Source organism: Chrysemys picta, chromosome 7 (genome assembly GCF_011386835.1).
Source record: "Chrysemys picta bellii isolate R12L10 chromosome 7, ASM1138683v2, whole genome shotgun sequence".
Taxonomy (NCBI): Eukaryota; Metazoa; Chordata; order Testudines; family Emydidae; genus Chrysemys; species Chrysemys picta.
This window is the reverse complement of record NC_088797.1, coordinates 9995579-10016260: the sequence shown is the minus strand read 5'-3', so window position 1 is coordinate 10016260 and position 20682 is coordinate 9995579. Positions and strand designations below refer to the sequence as shown.

The 20682-nt window shown below is 40.7% G+C and overlaps 1 protein-coding gene across 40 annotated transcripts in view; it reads left to right on the top strand.

Moving 5' to 3' along the window:
- FOXP1 (forkhead box P1) overlaps positions 1-20682 on the top strand; it is a 505685-nt gene that overhangs the window by 110987 nt on the left and 374016 nt on the right. For 18 of the 40 annotated variants that reach the window (XR_010589012.1, XM_065550736.1, XM_042849940.2 and 15 more), the window contains one exon: positions 6532-6634. The exons of the other annotated variants lie outside the window; for them this stretch is intronic. The gene's annotated coding sequence lies outside the window, so the exon portion shown is untranslated. The remainder of the gene's footprint in view (positions 1-6531; positions 6635-20682) is intronic. 40 annotated transcript variants of the gene reach the window in all.

Sequence of the window (20682 nt, the reverse complement as noted above, 5' to 3'; positions counted from 1 at the left end):
GGATTGTTGTTAAAATGGTCTAGTGAAAGTCTGGATTTGTAAACACATAGGGAAATAAGTGCCATGTTCTGTGCGGGTGGTAAACCTCTAAGGATTTATAAAATGTGTATTTACCACGTGTTCCGTGGATCATTCTTTCCTTTATTTTGTTTTACTTTCTCTTTTAAAAATAAATGTGATGAATATTTATCTAATCAAACAGCTGCTCGTTTACAGTGGATTTCTTTGAGGGCAAAGCGGGGAAAAGATCCAGCTATAGTCTTTGAATTATGTGGTACGGATTCCGTGATTCTTGTTTGGTCCGCTTCGCTTTTTTCTGGGGTGCATTACAGACTGGAATATGAGAAGTTGATTTCTGTGTGTTGTGCTAATGACCCTTAAGTGTGTGTCCGTGTCCCAGATCGTGTGGGGAATCCAGTGGGAGAGGGAAATTCACAAATGTTAGAAAGAGCCTTTTCAGAGTTTCTGCAGAGCTTTATAATATGCTGGTCTCTGCAGCTGCACCATTCTTCTCATCCCCACCCCAACCCTTGCACAGGCTGTGTATCTCCTGTGTTCAAGCAGAGAGGGCATGTGCCGTCATCCTTGGTTTGTCCAGATGTCAGTGCTTTGGTTGACGTATTTAATGTATGAAGAGTCCTTTAAAATAGTTTTCAATTCTCAGCCTGTGAGTGATAGTGTTACATTTTTTGTTCCAATTTATTAAGGGAAACTTAACTAGTTAGGCAGCCCTGGAGTGGCTGGTGCCTCGGCAAACTGATGATTTTTTAAAAGAACCTTTGTGCCAGCTCCATAAAAAGCTAGGTTGGTTCTGAACAAATTATATGCCGCTCTGTTACAAGGAAAACTGAATCACATGGCAGTGCCAGTTAGTTTTTAAGTGGAAGGCAATGTATTCAGCGTCAAATACAGCCTGCTGGTGCTTGTCCAACCTGGAGGTCCATTGAGACAAGATTCTCATGACCTACAGTGCTTAAAACACATGTAGAGCACAGAGACCTCAAAGAGCTGGGCATTTCAGACCCAGGATAGTAAAATAATGCAGTTTAACCTTTCTTGGATCTTTCTGGCTAGCCTGTGTTTTTTAACTCTTTCCTAATGATCGGGGAGCTTTTTTTATTCCTTTCGCTATGGGGCATGCATCCCGGGTGACATTCTGGGCAATAGGATGATGGTGAGGCAACAGAATACGCATGGGTTTACCTCGCTGGATGATCTGATTGACGCATATTTTCTGCTTAAAGATTACTGCAGCTGTCCAAAAATCATAAAGCAGCTTCTCGGCAGTTTGGCCTGGTCTGTGCTAAATCAGATGGTCGTGATTTCTGATGTGGCCCCTCACATCTTTCAACTGATTTCCAACAAAGTTCAAGAGTATGGACTGGAATTGCCTGGCTGAGGTGGTGCTGATTCCCCTGTATGCTGTCCTCTGGTCCTAGTAAATCAGTTACCCATTATTCATTGCACATTGCAACAGATGAGTCACTCCTTCTGCAGTTGTGACCCCCCCTCCCATCATAACTCTATCAGTGGTCCTTTACCCACCATGAACTCCACCCCAGCTCTTATCCTGGTTTTTTCACCTTCCTGTATTTCCAGTCATTTTTCAGCCTGAATCTTTCCCTGATTGCATTGCTCTTAGCACAGCCTCCTAGAGCCTATTTCAGGACTCTTTTTGGCACCAGAACGCACCCTGCACTGGCTTTGGGAAGGCTTGGAGGTTTTCTTTGTTAGTGTTTGTTTGTTTATTTTAACAAATCATCACCCCACCTTGGGGTGCCTTGGCTGGCAAATCCTAAGGCTCTCTCTTCCCCCTTAAGCCTGACTCTACCATCCCATTCCACTTGGGCCAACAGAAATGAGTTGGTGTCCCCTGCCTGGGAGACTCCGTGCCTCTCCATTTAGCAAGGGACCTGAGACACACTCCACATCCAATGGTGGTGGGACCTGTAGTCCCCTTCTCTATCCACCTCATGTAAAGGAGGACAGACTTCTTCTGAAACCACTTTAACTCGAGTTCCTTCTCTAACACCATCTAGGTCATGAAGGGAGAAGGCTGGGAAAAGAGCACACATGGCCACAGGAAAAGCAAGTAAAGAGCAAAATAGATCTGTGTGGTTTGACCAGAACTTCTGTTGCTGCCACCCACCGGCCCTTTAGGAGGGCCAGAATCAAAGCAGGTCTGCTCATGTGACTGACCCAGGGGGCTCAATCATGTTGCAGCTGCATAGATCACATTTTTCCCACTTTGGGTGTTAAAGAACCTCAACGTATAGGCCTGAATATGCTTTGGGTCAAAGATGTCAATTACAGCAGATTGCATTCAAGTTGGACATAAATTTTCTAAAGCTTCCATAACAGTGGGTCAACGGACCATTAGGATGGTCCCCTGAACACACCCATACTAGAAATCTTCCATGAAACATGGAAGACAAACACATGCTCTGGAAATGTATTGTTACAATGTTTTGGTAATGAGTTCTCAAAAGCATTAGCTTGACTTAGTCCTAGCACTTCCCCCTCCATCCGGGAAATACATTCAAATATTTTACTAAGCATAAATGGTTATTTAGAGTTCCATTGGCCTCCAAAAGCTCATGTTGACAATAAGGAAGGAAAAGATCTTCAGCATTATTGAATATTCCCAACTCACTTCCGGAGTTGAAAAGTACCTTGGGGTGTGTGTGTGTGTGTGTGTAAATGCTGTATATATTAGCATTCCATATATTTATAGTGAATTGCTATAAGTGGAATTGTAGTATAATCCTTCAACAGTGTTTCTCCTAAATGAGCCATCACAAATTGGCAAACATTAACTTCTGACATAAAAAGGTAATTTTTCTTATTTCTGGTAATAACTTGTATTGCATTGATCTTATTAGTTAATAGCGTATTTAGACCAGGTGCCTTATTAAGTTGTACAGTTATGAATGAATGATGCTAAAATACATGTACTGGCATTAACACAGTCAAATTTGCTAAGCAGGTTTGCTAAGGCTTAATCCATGATAATTTATTCTTCTTAAATTCTGAAGGTGGTAACTATCTGAGATAAATGAGATTTATAGAGCCAGATCCTCAGGTAGTGTAAATTGGCATAGCTCTGTTGTAGTCACTGGATGCCAGCAAAGGATCTGGCCCTTGGTGTATCCTATTTGCACCTAAATTGATAAATTAAGATTGAAAGATAGTTTTCTTCTAATTCTTAATTGTATCTGGAACTTTGTGACATCGATATGCATGATATACTTTAATGGAAAAAAAAATAAAGTAGTCCACTAATACCATTTATTCTTTATGGATAAATACATAAACACAGAACAGGTATGGTCCCGATCCTGCTCCAAATTAAAGTTAAAGGCAAAAACTCTCATTGACTTCAGTGCTGCAGGATTGGGCCCTATGTGTCCTTAATTGATAAGCACTGAAATATAGAAGTGGAAATTCTCAAGTGTTTGAAAGAGTAATATAGCCATAAAACTGTTGATTGCTGATATTTCACATTACTTTGAAAAGTTTAACATGTCACTGCAATTCATGACCAAAAGTATTTTGTTGTCTTTATTGACAATTTCAAATATTAGTTAAACTGTTGTGTGACAAAGAAAATGTACAAAACCAACATGGAACAGAAAAATATATACATATTAAAACCAGGTAATAAAAATCTATAGAAGTCAGTCTTGCGTGCCCAGTGGGTGGATACATGGTCTATATTTGAGAAGTGTTTACTAATTCCGGGTGCCTAACTTGAAATATCTCATGTCTGGTTTTCAGAGCTGCTGAGCATCATGTAGCTCCCCGGGACTTAACCAGCTGTTGTGAGCGCTTGATACTTTTTGAATGTCAGGCCCTAGCAGTGTCAGGTTGGGCTCTCAAAACCAGTACTTCTGATCATTTGGCCCAAACGATTTCATGAATTAGAGTCCAATCCACAATTACAGACCCTTGCTCGAAGGACTTTACACAGGAATAGGTGTCTGTACTTCCAGAAGCATTTGCAGGATTTGGTCTCAACAGGTAGTCAGCTCCTAGTGCTTGGTACATTTTTATTGGGTATTCTGTTACAACAGGCTTTTCCCCCCTTTGTTTAAATTTGACATAGTGTTTGCAATGGAACTGGGCAGTGTCATGGAGTCTAAGTTTCCAGCTCACGTTAGATGGAAAACATTTCTGCCTTATCGAAGAAATAATTGTGGTTGCTTTGCAAGGGGCAGGCTACGAGTTACTTCACATATTTTGGGGTGAAGGGCATGGGGGGGAGGGCGGGGGTATTAAGCAATTTTGGAGTCCATTCTTAGCCCCGTAAGTTACACGGAACCCAGCCGTGTTGCTTGAAGGAAACTCAAGAAACCCAATTGCACCAGGTAAAAACTTTGTAAAAGGCACTTCAGAAACCCTACCCATTATATTTAATATTCAAAATTCTATCTCAAATAATGATCTTAGCCCTCTTTCCCCTCCCCCCCCCCCCCCCCCCCCCCAGAAAAACCCCACACTTGGAATTAGTACCACAACAACTGCAGTGCAGGCCACAATAGGTTCACTTCTCTAGAGCACCTCCGTGGGGGTGCTGATGTCTCAGAGCAATTTGAAAACCCTACAATGTGTGCTGTGGATCCCAAGCTACTTCATTTGTTCAAACAAACAAAAAATCATCTGCTGCTGAGGGAAGCCCTGTCTGGAATAAGGTTTCTGAAAAAAGTCAAACTTCCCCCTTGGTAATTTACGATCCCTTTAACAATGCCACTTTCTTGAAGCCATGCATCATACATAAACAATGGGCCACATAGAAAAGTGTACTCCCCTGAGTATTACCAAGCATGTAATTTTGTCTTTAAATTCTTATGAGTGAATTGTAAGAACATGACTTCATAGGAACCTGTGAGACATTACAGCTTTTAATAATACTTTGCTTGTACATGTAATGCTTCATTTTTACTTTTTTTATTAATTAAATTGCTCCTTTTGTGCGTGCATGTGGCTGTGAGGAAGAGATCCCATGCATCACAGCATGCCCCACCCGACCCAGTCTTGGTGCGTGTCTGCCAAGGCAGTTTCTTACCTCCTCAGGCAGGCACTCTAAGATCATGTCCTGTCTAACTAGGTTTATGAAGTTTTTCACCCACTCCTTTGTTCTCAAAGAAGAACTCCCCTGAGAACTACTACTCCTCTTCTTCCTGTGTAAATGCCAGCCCTGCCTCACATTTCCCCGTTTTGCAGCAAGGCGTCCTGTAATGCGGGTTTACACTGTCCACTAGGGGGCGTTGAAGAGAGGCAGCATGCTGCCTTGGAGGCTAAGACTAAATACCTCGGGTGTAGATGTGACATTCCCACCCCCACCGCAAGCCTGATGTGCAAGTACAAAGTAAGCTCTGAATCATACCTCTCCTGCGCCAGCCCACTATTGCTATCCATCCACATCTTTGATCTTTCCATTCATATATATTTTCATAAATTTCCCAGAAAATTGAGGTCAAACTTATTTCATTCTTGAATCCCTTGCCCCCACTTTTTATTTATTTATATATATATATTTTAACAGCAACATCTTGGATTATGTAAAATGCAGGTGACCAAACATCTTTAGCAAATCGCAGCTGCCATTCTGTCTGCAGCAGCAGAGTTTGAATCTGGCTGCTTATCTAATAAAAGGAAGAAGCTGCACTTTTTACAGCTTTTTGTAGCACCGTTTGTGGGCTTGCCCATAATAATACAATTATGAAGGTTAACAGGAAAAAACTGGGTCCAGGAGTGATTCTAGGCAGCTGGCAATCCCAGCGAATTGGAAGCGCACCACCAGTGAAAACTGCAGTGAAAAGCAAATTAAACCTCATATCTGCCATCTCACTCGCTTTTCTCTGCTTTCCTGTTTGGACTTGAAAGGTGATTGGAGCCAAGGCAGTGACAGTTGACGGAAGTGCTGCAAGGAGAGAGTATTTATTTACAGTGAATCGTGGTGATGCTTGTTCAGGATGCGGTTTCACGCAGGATGTTCTGTCCCCACCCCCGGTTTGATCATTTCTCCAACCCCCCATCTCCTCCCCCCCCCCCCCCCCAAAAGCCTTGATTGTTTGAAGCCACAGCTCATGCTTGGAGAAACATTGTGCAACATGCCTGTGCTTGGAATGCTCTGCTAATGTGCCATCATAGGAAGTTCCTGTATTGGGTATAGAGGCACCTATCAGGACTAACTCACATCCAGATGTGTTCAAACACAACTATAATCGTTATGCATTTAAAATAGGGAAGTAGGCTGCCTACATATGCTGCAAGCTATGGTTAATGTGGGCCGCTTAATTCATTGCCAGAAATACTGCCAGTTGATGTTGTAATGTCTTCCCCCCCCCCCCCCCCCGCAAAAAAAAACAACCAACAACCCAAACCCAAGTTTTAATACCACACAAATGCTGTACTAGAATTACTTAATACAAAAGTTACTGAATTTTGATTTCACTTTAGCTTTTGGACATGGGATTTCACCTAGCTCTCGCTGTCCTGATAAGGTCTTTTCATTTCAATGCCAATTAGATTGGAAAATACTTCAGAAGAACATCATCTTTGCGGATGAATTTCACTCAGCCATAAATAGAGAGGACTGTAATGCTGTCTTGGTCAAAAGAGCAGTTACTGGGTAAGACCTTTTCAACATACTATCTAAACCATTTGCAAAATATGATCACGGTTCTATACCTTACCATAGTATTGCGCGTCTCAGTTTGTTTAATGTGTTTGCAAAGTATTTTGAAAATGCAGAGCACTAGATAAGAGCCCTATTGTTTCTGAATGCTGTTGGTGAGCTGCCCAAAAGAAAACAATCAGACCCCTCCTTCAGGTATAGCTTTCATACTGCGAAAAGTTGACAGTTGTCTGGTATATTGAGATATCCTGTCTCGATCAAATTCAAAACTTGCGGAAAGGTACTAGACTGACATAACTGGAAAACAAAACTCTCTCTTTTCACAGAACAAGTACAGGATGAGCAGTTGCAGTGGAGTTACTGCTGCTCGTTGTGGAGCAAACTGTTCTGAAGGGACATCTTTATGGTTGAGTGCTCACTTCAGTCTCAGTGCCTACCAGAGTTGATCTTTAGCCTTTACTGAAACTGCTAACAAAACTGCCATGCAGCTTTATAACGTTCACAGTTCTCCACTCGGAAATGGATGGAGACCACCAATTCCAACCAGGAGTAACTTTTGTTACTACCAAATTGGGCCATATTCAGCGTCTGACCAAATGAGAGAATTTCTGTATCGTGTTACTCCTGGGCAGAATATGCAGCTCACAGACATGCTATGGTGCACCGTTTTTCCTTCCTGGGTATTGAGCCAGGAAGTTATTGAAACGGGGGAGCGGGGGGAGGTAGTGTTTTTTGTTTTTGTTTTTGACCTTTTTAAAAAAACTATTTTTAAAAGTACGTTTTAATTAGTCTTTATAGCCGGAGAAAGGACTCTAATACTTGTTTTTTCCATTCATGGCTTTTAATTACATCATTGCTATAATCAGGGCCTTTCTGCAATCCCCACATTGTTCAATAGACCCAGTGAAATGCTTTTAGGAAAATGTAAAAGCCAGTAACTTGCATCCAGAGGACATGGTTGTAGTCAGCTTTCAGGCAACCAAAACAACTGTCTTTATGGTCAGTGCATGTGCTGCATTTTGTAGTGTGTTGTCTTGCTACAGTTTCAGAAAAATGAGAGCAAGACTACTGCATTTGTTATACCTCCCTCACAGACTGCATTACACGTGCAATTACATTAAGTAACAAATGGAAGAAGTAGTTAGGGTTAGAAGCCTACATTCAAGCTTCCAAATTGTCTCTTCTGTTGCGAGTTAAAATTCCAGCTAGCAGACGTTCTATTACATGCCGCTGAGATTTATCAGTGCCCTTCATTGCTTCCAAGTTTACATGTGCACCTTTATGTTTCACAACTATTCCCTGGCATTCCACTGTGGTGGCAACATTTGTTAGGATCCTTTCAGTGTTGTGCTTTCCTTGTGTCATATTGTATTCCCGTGGTTGACGTAAAAATAACAGGGTCCAATAATGACTTTTTCACCATAGACCAGTATCAGAGGATTGTTTAAAATATTGTATCTCTGGTGACTGACTTTCTTTTTTAAATTATATTGAAGGCTCTCAAAAACATGCATTTCTCACTGTTGATGGATCTCTGAGGCTAACCAAAGCCTCACACTTAAGAAATACTTAAAGCCTTTAGGTGAGATTTGCAAAGTTACCTACAGGATTTACATGTCCATTTCCCATTAAAATTAATGGCATCTGGGCAACCAAACAGAGTGGCTTTGAAAATTCCATTTTTGAAAATCCCACCCATGACTGTTCTAATTGAACAGCAAATGCCAACAAACTCTAAAAACCGGGATAAGGTTCTCACTTTTTAAAGATGAAAATGGTGGATGTCGCTTGACATCTCAATATTTGCTGTGTCAAAATTGTAATTCATTTTCTCAGTGAGAGAAATCTCTACATATGGCAACTAGGATGTGCAGTTAACTGAGATAGTGAATGTCACAAGTACAGGTGCCATTGCAGACTTCTTTATATAAAAAAAAGATTAAAAAATAAGAATATTGGTGCCTCACCTTTTTCTTACAAATAAACAAGACTGGTGTCATAAACATTCAGATGGCTTCTGATTTTTTTAAACTTAGTTTAAATTAGATTGTCTTAAATACCAGAATTTACCCTTTATACTCATCTAATTTGTCTGCCTTTATGCTTTTTAATGTGAATGCATGTGGACCTTTTGAAATCACAACCATTGTTCTATCAAGGCTATGGCAAAAAAAAAAAAATGCAGTCCTCTTCTTTATATACTTATGCTCTCACCATACACCAGCTTCGCTGTTTCAAATGCAAAACTGTCTTGTGTTCCTTGAGCATGAAATAATATTAAGAATGTTGCAAGTGTGTCATAATTGTATAGTTTTTACAGTGTGTCTCCTATTCCCATCATTTCCTGGATGCGTCCATTTTTACTCCTTAAGTTGTATCAACATCAGCAAGATAAAGTCAAGTCCTTACTTTTATTAGCCGATATCTATGAACAGACTATTCAAGGCATATTTAATTTCTAGCAGGCATACTTCAGCCAGACAAAAGTCTTTTTCATTGTGTTTTCATTGTGTTTTCTTCACTCATTTGCAAAAGACCTCTGGCTGAAAGTGAATGCCCCATTGTGAACTGGTTGGGGTTGAACAGTCTGTGGGGTTTGACTTAAAAAAACAACAACAAAAAACCCAAACCTGTCTTTAATGTGACCTAGGGAGTGGAAATTGATTTGTTAATACCCTGGTGAAGGGAAGATTTTCAGTAGTGTCTAAGGGTTTAGGGGCTCAAGTTCAATTGACTTTCCCTGGGACTTGTACTTATAAATCCCTTAAACAGTTTTGAATCTTTTCTTGTGTGTGATCATGTCTCCCTCTAATGGCCATCCTCAAAAAGGATAGGCGTGTGCTCGTTACTCACAACTGAAGGAGTTGCTTCCTCTGCTCAAGTCTGTGCAAGGAGCTTGTGCTTTGGTGCTGCAGGTCCAGAGTGCTATCCCCATTGACAACCAGTGCTATCTGGAAGTTAGAAATGGGCAGTATATACAAGTAACCTTGCTTCAACGTGCTGAAATGTACGGTTAAAATCTGGAATGGGTAAACGGGGATTGAACAGAACACTTACCTGCTTTTTAGAAGCCAACTTGAATCAAACTTTTTTGATGGTCTCAAGTGTTTGGCCAAGTGTGACTTCCAGCCAAGACAGGAACCTAAAGGACTGAAATACCATCAGAGAAGATGTTCTTATGATATAGAAGGAGTTGGAATGGGAAGATCTGAAAATCTCAGGCCACTTTCAGCCTAATTTATAGCCTCCAGGGATTTGCTTTGTTCATACAAGTTTTGGATAGCAAATGTGTGCTTACCAAACCTGAAATCTAAATACTTTGAGGTTTTCCATCCCTTTTAATAATAAAAAACAAAACAATCCCCTCCCACTCTGAAGATGGCCACAAATAACTTTTTTTTATTTTTAAAAAATACTTTAAATCCAGTAGGCCAGCTTTTGTGGGGATACAGCCTGCCCCTTAAAAATTCCTCTTGTCCTCCAGGAAAGGGAGGTAGTTTGTTTGTTGTTGTTTTACAGGAACTCAGTGTTATTCGGTGGACTACAGCCTGCAGTACAGTCGGAATTTTAAAGGGCCAGGAATCAGAAAAAGAGAACTTGGCTGTATATTAACAGAATACGTTTTATAGCAATCATTTAACAAATAGCTGAATGTCATCTCCTTTTGTCAGATGCTCATAATTAGGGCCTTAATTGGGAGCCCTGTGTGTGTGTGTGGGGAAGACAACTGAAAATACTGCATGGGACCTGGTTTTAGGAGACCGCCACCAAAGAGAGCAATTCCCCCGCCCCCTGGCTCCCCGGAAACGCAGTGCTGGCAGTGTCAAGCAAATGGCAGTGGAGGAGATTGAACATTCAATGTCTTCCCTGCCGTGACTTGGGGTTCAAGGGAGGCACTTGGGTCTGCTTGTGTAGCGGATGGCACAAGGACCTGTAGAGCCAATAGCATCCATGTCCCTCTTGTGTAGTTTCCCCCCCCCCCCCCCACACACACACACACCCATCCATTGGGGAGGCAGAGGAAGGGGAAATGAACAGCCCTCCTCCAAGCCTCCCAGAATGAGGAGCAGGAGGAAGAGAAACAGCCCCTGTCTTCAAGAAAACCTTCAGTTCTCAGTCCTCCCTGCTTTGGTCTGTGGGGAGTGGGTCTTCCTTTCCCTCACTCCCCCATATTCCTTGGTGCATGGGGAAAGGAATCTGCAGAGGAGAGAAGTGATGTATGTAGTGGCTAGGTGACGGTGAATATTCGGGGGTGGGGGGAGAGGGAGAGGATGAGAAGATGTATAACTGGGTCAGATGAGTCAGTCCGGTGTGGGGGTGTCTGGGTGTTAGAGGATGGCGCACGTGCATGTTGGGAGAGAAGTCATGTGACTGCTGACACTGGATGGATTCAAGTAGGTTCTCTCCCTCCATGTCTCAGCCTGTAACTGCAAAAGGGAACATTTAACTAGGAGGAGCCTGGCTGAGGGAGGAAGACAATGTACAGGTTGCGATGGGGGCGGAGAGCATGCTGGGCAGTGAGGCTCCTTGCCAAACTCTTGGCTTTGCTGCCCAATCCCCAGCCCCGTGCCCACCTGTGAACCTCCTGTTTTCATTCATAATCCTTCATGTCACCTTATCCCCGGCCATCCTGTGTTTTTTGATAAGCCTCAGCAGCTTCTCTGGTCTGTCAGACCAGGCCCCTCCTTTGGCAAACCATGGCAGGTTTGTCTGAGGGAGGGTAGACGTCTGGGTCTGGAAGCTCTGGGTCTGTCTCCACGCCCTCGTAACACTTACAAGGGGGTGTGGAGACAGTGATCGTGGCAGGCAAAATGTCAGAGACCCTGGGCAAAATTCCGGTCCCATTGACGTTGATGGCAGAGCTCCTGTTGACTCCTTAGGGACAGGATTTCAACCCCAGAGTTTGCAGCTCCTCTCCGGAGACGGCTGTGTCCTGCTGTGGCAGCCCAGCGTTGCCTTCTGCTCGAAAAAGACAGGTTTACGTACTTACTGAAAATCAGGGTGGATTTGATTTAAATCACTAGTCAGGAAGACTTGATTGAATCATGGATTTCTACGTAAAAGTGAAAGCTTATGCTCCAATACATCTGTTAGTCTCAAAGGTGCCACGGGACTCTCTGTTGCTTTTTACAGATCCAGACTAACACAGCTACCCCTCTGATACGTAAAAGTGCATTCTTGTTGGTTGTTATAACCTTAATACATATTCTTCACAACTCAGAGATAGATGTATGTTTCATTTTTAGAAGGTACACACTATACATTTCTAAAGTGATTTATTTTGAAAACTTTTCAGATTAGAAAATGAATGATTGTTTGGTTATTTCATTTACCAAAGGTAATTGAAACAGATATTTATGAAATCATTGGGAGGTGAACTATCTCCAATTCAACAAGTTAATCATTAATATTTGGAGGATTTTCTTGCCATGCTGTATTAGGAGGAGAACATCACCAGACAGACATTTAAATTGTTTTATTTAACTATTTCTCACCTTTATACATTATTTATTTTATTTTATTTTTTTGCTGTTACCTCTGGAGACACAAATCCACAGTTTGAGAACTGCAAAACTAAGCATCTCTGATGGTATCTTCTAGACTGAGCACTAAGTCCCACTGGGTAGATAGAAACATTTAACCTAAATAATCTATACAGAAGCCCCTGGAACCCCGTAAGAATGGGTCCCTAATCCATGAACTATTGGAACTCATTTACAAAGCTTTTCTTAAACATTACATGACTAGCTCGTCGCATACTATTAGAGTTAGAATTTATAATCCCTATTCCATGATGAGATATCTTTGAGCTATAATGTTTCTTAATTAAAACTAGGGTGACCAGACAGCAAGTGTGAAAAATCTGGACAGGGAGTGGGGGGTAATAGGAGCCTATATAAGAAAAAGACCCAAAAATCAGGACTGTCCCTATAAAATCGGGACATCTGGTCACCCTCATTAAAACTATCTTTAGATAGGTTTTTTCCCTTCAAAAAGCATTTTATCAAAAAAATCTATTTATTTATTTATTTATTTAAATCATTGCTTTTTATCCACCCTGCTGAAAATCATTGTTAATTTGGATGGGAATCTTCATTTCTTACTTACAATATCAGTAAAAGTTCAGGCAATCACCAGTTTAACCCAACATTCATGTCCTCCCTAACCTCTGCTCCTACATCGTGTGGGCCAAATATCCTGAAACCTAAACATGCACCTAGACGTATGCAGCTTCACAACTGACTCACATTCAAAGCCAACGGAGAACTGTCTACAATGCGTGCTTAGAAGCCCTCACTTTCACTCTTGAGCACAAAACCTGAACTCCAACCTCATTTTTCATGTGCACAAGTAAGACAATAGGCTTTAACTGCGCAGGAGTGTTTTTTTTGCTAAAACGTCCTTATCTTGCTGAGGTTAGATTTCAGGTCGCATGTTTGAGTGAGCTGGTGAGGAACTGAATACGTGCATTATCTGTGCACATAGTTATATGAAATCACCTGCATATTGAGTGTACATACTGGATATATTGTATCCAACAAATTAAAATCCTCTCTCCATAGCTCCATTCCTATAAAAGAAAAAAATCTTGTTGCCTACAGTTACAAACTGGCACAGATTAAATAATAAGACAAGCAGATAGTGTAATACTTTGGTATGAATGATAAAGCTACGCAGAGTCCACTTGCAGTTTAGGTTCATCATTCATGGGTTACACTGTGGTGCCTAATTCATGGCAACAGAGTTAGGCTTGCAGGCCCTACCGTCTGGGAAGCTCTAATGTGTATTTGAATAGCACAGAGTGCTGGTGGGCTTGTATACAAGACATTCACACACACCATATATTGGTTGGGGAAAGAGAGGGAAATTGTTTCAGCAGTGAATGATTTATATTTACCCAAGCAGTGAAGAAATACCTGGTAGCTCACAAGTATTCAAAGCCAGTGGTGAGTTATAGAGTTCTTTCTGCACCAGTGAGGAATCTGCTTCAATCTACTTTGTCTGTTTGTACAACAGGCATATTTTTAATGCTTACTCATATTTTGGTTTACAGGTCTTTCTCTGCTGACCATCTAGTGATTTTTTTTCAAAGTCTCTCCTACCAGTTCTTTGTCCGTTTTTGATGCCATATACAGAGCAGGGTGGGAAGCCTTTGAACACTTCGTTGGTTGAACTCAAACTAGTTTTTCTGATCCCTCGGTTGTAAACCAAGTGATGAGCACAAGGAATTTAATTGTGATTGACCTATGATGTACTTTTAAAGCAAAAGTGATCTATCAGCAGTCAGGCACCCACACCTTGGTTTTGCATCTGTCATCATGATGCCCCAGTTGTTGGCGCAGCGATTAAGTTTAAATTGCAGTTTCCATTTGAATCCTCTCTGGCGTTGGGTTAAAACTTGGCCGTTTTATGTTGCTCTGAGATCGCAAGTCCCACGACTTCCTACAAGCCAAACTCAGGGATCTTCTCAGTTTCTGTTACTTGGACTATTTTGTGCTGAACGTAAGCTTCCTACAGCATGCCAACCTCTGGTAAAGACTGTTTAACCTCACTAATTCTATTGTTGTTGTAAGGCTTAATTAATACATGATGCTGCTACTAATTATTATTAAGCCTATAGAGATCCTTGGATGGAAGGGGCCACAGCAGTGCAAAATTTTATTCCTTATTTTATTGTCAGAGCTCAGGATTAAAATCTGCGAGTAGGTATTCAGGAACAATGGGGAAATTCAAGTAATTATTAAAGCAGCTTTTATAAAACTTTATTAAATGTAAAAGGTTCATGTAATGCTGAGACAGAGTGCAGAACGCCCTTAACTCATCCATGTAGCTTTTTCCTTACCAGTAAAGACCTCTGAATGGGTCATTAATGGATAAATACAGTAGTTCACATCACCAAATCACCATGTCAAGTTTGTATGGTTTGTAAATGTCTATTTAAGGAAGTTTCAGGAATTAGCTGGTAAGAAATCTGAATGGCTTCTTATTCCCAGGGTGGTCTTTTCAGTTCAGGATTGTGGTCTTTGTGGCAGGCAGTTGGGGAAAGCTTGCAAAGTCACTTCCTGTGTTGTACCTGGCTTGTGGATAAATAGCGAACTTCATATTCCAGAGCGACAAGTTTTTATAGCTTTTCAAGTATAGTAGAAGTAGTTTGGAAGAATTTTAGATGTTTTTACTGGAGATATAAGTATAGAGGTGGGATGATGACAGTACATGCCAGGTTTTAGAGTTTGAAATGAGTGATTGAATATGTTGTAATTAATAAATTGAGTGGAAAAATAAACACCTGAAGATGGTAATTAATGAGGTTTGCACAAAGTATTTTAAGACGCTCACTTCTAAATTTTCCACTTTTTTTGTTTACTGTTATAGAAGAGATTTATAGTATCTTTAGACTGAGGTTTATTTTATGAAGAAAAACTCTCTTCTTGGCAAGTCCCAGATTACATTTTTTCAGTTAAATCTCATCTGAATATTTGGTTTGGTGGAAGAATAGTTACAGAACACATTAATTCGGTTTGTCCCTCTTTGTAGCCGTACTCCTGAATTTTTATTTTCAAATAGCATTCATTCATAGAATCATCAAAATGTAGGGCTGGGAGGGATCTCAAGTGGTCATCTAGTTCATCCCCCTGCCACAAGGCAGTACCAAATATACCTAGACTGTCCCTGACAGGTGTTTGTCTAACCCATTCTTCAGAACCTCCAATGACAGGGATTCTATGACCTCCCTTGAAAGTCTATTCCAGTGCTTAACTATCCTTATAGTTAGAAAGTTTTTCTTAGTATCTGACATAAATCTTCCTTGCTGCAGATTAAGCACATTACTACTTGTCCCACCTTCAGTAGACACAGAACAATTGATCATTATCATCTTTATAACAGACTTTAAAATACTTGAAGACTGTTATCAGGTCCCCCGTCAGGTCTTCTTTCCTCAGGATTTAACATACCTGGTTCTTAACCTTTCCTCATAGGTCAGGTTTTCTGAACCTTTTATAATTTTTGTTGCTCTCCTCTGGGCTCTCCAATCTGTCTACATCTTTCCTACTGTGTGGTGCCCAGAACTGGACACTGTCCTCCAGCTGAGGTCTCACCAGTGTCAAGTAGAGCAGGACACTTATCTCCCGTGTCTCGCAAACAACAATGCTGTTAATACACCCCAGTATATTAGCCTTTTTTTTGCAACTGCATCACATTGTTGACTCCTGTTCACTTTGAGATCCACTAAAACACCCAGATCTTTTTCTGAAGTACTACTGCTTAGCCAGTTATTCCCCACTTTGTATTACTGCATTCCCCCCCCTTCCTAAGTGAAGTACTTTTCACTTGTCATCATTGAATTTCACCTTGGTGAATTCTCCAATTTGTCTAGGTCTTCTTGAATTTTAATCCTGCCCTCCAAAGTGCTTGCAATGCCTCCCAGCTTCATGTCCTCTGCAGATTTTATAAGCATACTCTCCGTTTCAGTATCCAGGGCATTCAATGAAAATGTTGAATTGTGTGGGACCCTACTAGATACATCCTCTAGGTTTGACAGCAAACTATTGATAATTACTCTGAGTGTGGTTTTTTTTTTTTTTTTCAGACAGTTGTGCACCCACCTTTTCGTAATTTAATCTAGACCACATTTCCTTTGTTTGAGAATTCCATGTGGGACTGTGTTAAAAGCCTTACTAAAATCAAAATATATCACATCTACTGCTTCCCCCCCCCCATCCGTTAGGCCGGTAACTTATTAAAGAAGTAAAGTAAGTTGATTTGGCATGACTTGTTCTTGATAAATCCATGTTGGCTATTGCTTATCGCCCTATAATCCTCTACAAATTAATTGTTTAATAATTTGTTCCAGTATCTTTCCAGATATTGAAATTAGGCTGTTGTGTCTATAATTCCCTGGGTCCTCTTTGTTCCCCTTTTTCAAAATAGGTTTTATATTTGCCCTTCTCCAGTCCTCTGAAACTTCACCTGTCCTCGAGGAGTTCTTGAAGATAATCACTCATGGTTCTGAGATTGCTTCAGCGAGTTCTTTGAATATGCTACGATGAATTTCATCAGGCTTCGCTGACTTGAATATATATCAATTATTTGAATATTCTTTAAGTTGTTGTTTCCCTATTCTGTCTTGTGTTCCATACCCCTTGTTAATATTAATTGTGTTAAGCGTCTGGTCACAGTTAACCTGTTTAATGCCTATTTTGCTTCAGTCTGCATAAACACCTTATCCTTCTTGGTGTTGTGTTATTAGCTCTCCTTTCCCATTAAGCAGTGGGCCTACACTTTCTTTTGCTTTTCTCTTATTCCTAATGTATTTACAGAACCTCTTTTTATTGCCTTCTTATTCACTTCGGTTCCATTCCTACCATGTTCCAGCTTCCTATGTATAGTTCAGTGTTTCAGACAACATGCTCAGAGATGGATAGCTGGATAGATTTCAACCGCACCTTCCCTCATGTAGAGTTCATATCTCAGCATTCATTAGCACATGCAAGCACAGAGGGTTTTGCTCTTTGCTTCTTAGTATGTCCTTTTGATCTTGAAGTGCTAGGGGCTTTGCCACCAAGGTGAGGTGCTCTGAAGAGGGGAAAAAAACCAACTAAAAATTGCAATGGAATAGCAATCTGTTAGATGCAAAGGGGGATGGAATAAATATGCTTTTAAAAATATACTTGTATAGTCCAATACCCTCTTTGATAATTTTGAGCAGGTTTTGTTGTGTGTGTTGGTATGTTTAGCATTGTATGATTGCACAAAGACTGACATGATATTATGAACAAAATTTCAGTTCTACCTTTTTCCCCCCCTCTTTGTTTTCAGCCCGTGACTGGGTTTTGATGTCTTGCTTCTCAGAATGCTTGACGGTAGTAATAACGGAAACAGCAAAAAATGTCAGCTTGACTACTGTCTGCATGTCGGCACTAGTCCAGGGAGTTTCAAAGGGATGTTTTATTGATTCTGTAATTGCACAGTAGAATGGACAAACTGAACTGTACCTCAGGGCAAGGAAAGCCCCTGTCTAAATGGCATCTGTTGTTGGGTATACACTCTGCTGTAATTTGGGCCAGGAGTGCTCACTATGCAGTTAAACCATGGGACTGAGATCTCTCCTTAACCCTTTCTCTTATGTGTTAGTAACACTCTCATTTGTCAGAGGCTGTAACCAGAAGTAGGAATTGAAGTTTAGAGGCCAGTTTTTCCTGTCCTTTAGACTGATGCAGCTCTTCTGAGCATCACCAGAATTTACACCAGCCTACCTGAAAGTAAAATTTGGCTCATAATCTTTTCTCTCCGGCTACTTTTTAGGGCACGTGTATTTTGTTGCTGCTGAAATCTTAAATCCTTAACGTTCTAATGTGCAGTATTGCCTCATTTGCAATATCCACCTTTTCTTAACGGAAAAACTGGCCTTAATTGCTTATGAAATAAAAAAAAAAATACTTGTCCTTAGGATCTGGTAACTTCCTCTAACATAAGCTGATTACTTTCCAAAACTGAAGGAGTGGACTGAGCTGTTTTGGTAAAACAGTTGCAAATTAAATTTGTAAACTTTTGCTGTTGACATATTTTTTCACTGGCACGCTGTCTGTGTTCTATGTTTTTAATTTGGTGAGAGCACAAATCAATTAGAAGGCTAACCTAGGGTAATTCAGAAACTAAAGAAACAGTCATTCACAGAGCATTTTACCTTTCAAAAGGAGATTTAGTACTTCACACAGGTGCCAGTTTTTAAAGCAAAAGTAGACAAACTTGTGTAGTTTTTTAACTTGAGGTGTGGGAGCTCAGGATTTGAATCCTAGTTGCTCTCTTGCTCTTTTAGCTGTCAAGGGCTGGAAATGCTGCAGAGATCCTGCATTCATCCCCCAGGGGAGAGGGAGTGTCTTACAGCTCTCCGTAGTTAGGGTTAAAAAAGAAGTGGTGTGGAGGAGCTCTAGAAGAAATATAGCTCAGTCCCCCTCAGTCAGCTTTGACTGCCTAGTTTCAAAGGTGTAGGACTAAAGTGAGGAAAACTAGAGCAACCCAAGATAGCCTTGTTGTGGATCGGGAAATAAACAGAGCACCTGATATTGGAGCTGCCCAACATACAGAATTCCCCTTAATGTTACTGAAAGCTGTAAGCCCAGATTTGTTTCTGAACCAATAGAGATGTTAAAGGGTTTTCGGTTTTGGTTGGACATATTCCTGGAGGTTTCATCACAGGACATAATCGTTAATTAAAGATTAATCTTTAATTCCTGGAGACTCCAGAACAATCCTGGAGGACTGGCCACCGTACCATAATTAGCTGGACTTCCACAATCTGAATAGAAAGATTGGTCTGAATTTAGCACATGATCTGCCATTTATTTTTGGAAAATGTGCAAAGTTTTATGTATTTAAAACAATATTATTAGAAAATGTAATGTTCTTTCAAAGCATTTTTTTTAAAACTACATCACAGCTGGATTTTAGTAGGTTTACAAAATTATTTTCTTGTATTCAATCTGTATTCGAACTGTTTAAAATCAACATGTTCAGTTTAACATTGATATTTTTATTGAAGCTGCTGGACTTCTTGTATCTCGAGAACCTTGCTCATTATTATTAAATTCATGAACAAAAACCTGTAGTTATTTAATGGTAAGGATGTACTATGCATTACCAGATCTGTCCAATTCAAAGTTAAGGCATTCTTCAACAGAGTGTTGCAGAAATAAATGGGGAAAAATCCTGGATTTGGGGCTCAACTCACTCTGGGGTGGTACCAGGGGAATGTAAATAATGCATCAGCAGTAGCAGCTGCACTCTGGGGGCTGGGTAGAACCATTTTATATTGTGCTTGGAAGAGATTGCCCAGGTAATTTGCTGATTCAGGAGAGGAAATGAAGATTACAAAATCCAACTGGGGGGAGGGATAGCTCAGTGGTTTGAGCATTGGCCTGCTAAACCCAGGGTTGTGAGTTCAATCCTTGAGGGGGCCACTTAGGGATATGGGGCAAAAATCAGTACTTGGTCCTGCTAGTGGAGGCAGGGGGCTGGACTCAATGACCTTTCAAGGTCCCTTCCAGTTCTAAGAGATAGGATATCTCCATTTATTACTATTACTTTATTACTAATTGATACTCTGAGAGAATTTAAGGAGGCACAGTGTAATTACTCAAAATACAGTTTGGCCAGGACACCAAGACCAGTGGGATCTTCGGTGATCAAATTCAGAGGAGTAGTGTTTAATAAGCACTTAGGGAGACAGCTTCTCTCTTTCTAGGTTCTATATCACATCAACAACTGTGGTATTTGAGCACCTCTGAGGTTAGTTGGAGAGAAGGAACTTTTTTACTAACTGTGTGAAATGGGAGATCAGTCTGAATCTTCTGCTGTGGAATCCAATAGATCTGTGAAGCTTAGCTGGGCCAGGGCAGCCAGCTGCTGTTGAGTACTTCTTTTGAATTGAACTCTAAATTTGGGGGCAGTTCTTATTAAAAGTGGAATGGAAATTAAGATATCAGACTATGAAATGATAGTTAACATTTGGCTGAGTCTTCATCACCTTCCTCCCCCAACGCCGACTTTTGTCATATTGCTCATAATTTCAGTCTTGGTGATCTCAGTGATCTGACTCTTTCTATATGTTGTAGTTTTGATGAGAATGTTGAGGTGAGTGTGACTGAAAATACAGACTATGCACTAATATTTCCTGTGCCACATCAAACCACTGAAATGACTAAAGAACATCCTGAATGCTAAAGTTCTTAGTACATATTTTCTCTCGACTATAATGCTGAAACCGAATTCTCAGCCAGTCAGAGCACAGGAAAGGTGTGAACGTACTGACCCAGAACTAGACTTATTTCCCAGTATGCAGTTCCCTGCCCTCTGATAGGCTTAAACATTTATGTGAGTAAAGGTTTTCAGAATTGGGCCTTTTAGTGATTTAGTGCAGCACTCCGATCTCATGGAGGCACTCTGGCCATGATAATGGACATGGTATAAAAACCTGATAGCTCTAAGGTAGTATCCAGGGGCAGCAGACATCCTGCCAAAGTTCTGCTGAATCAATGTCTGAC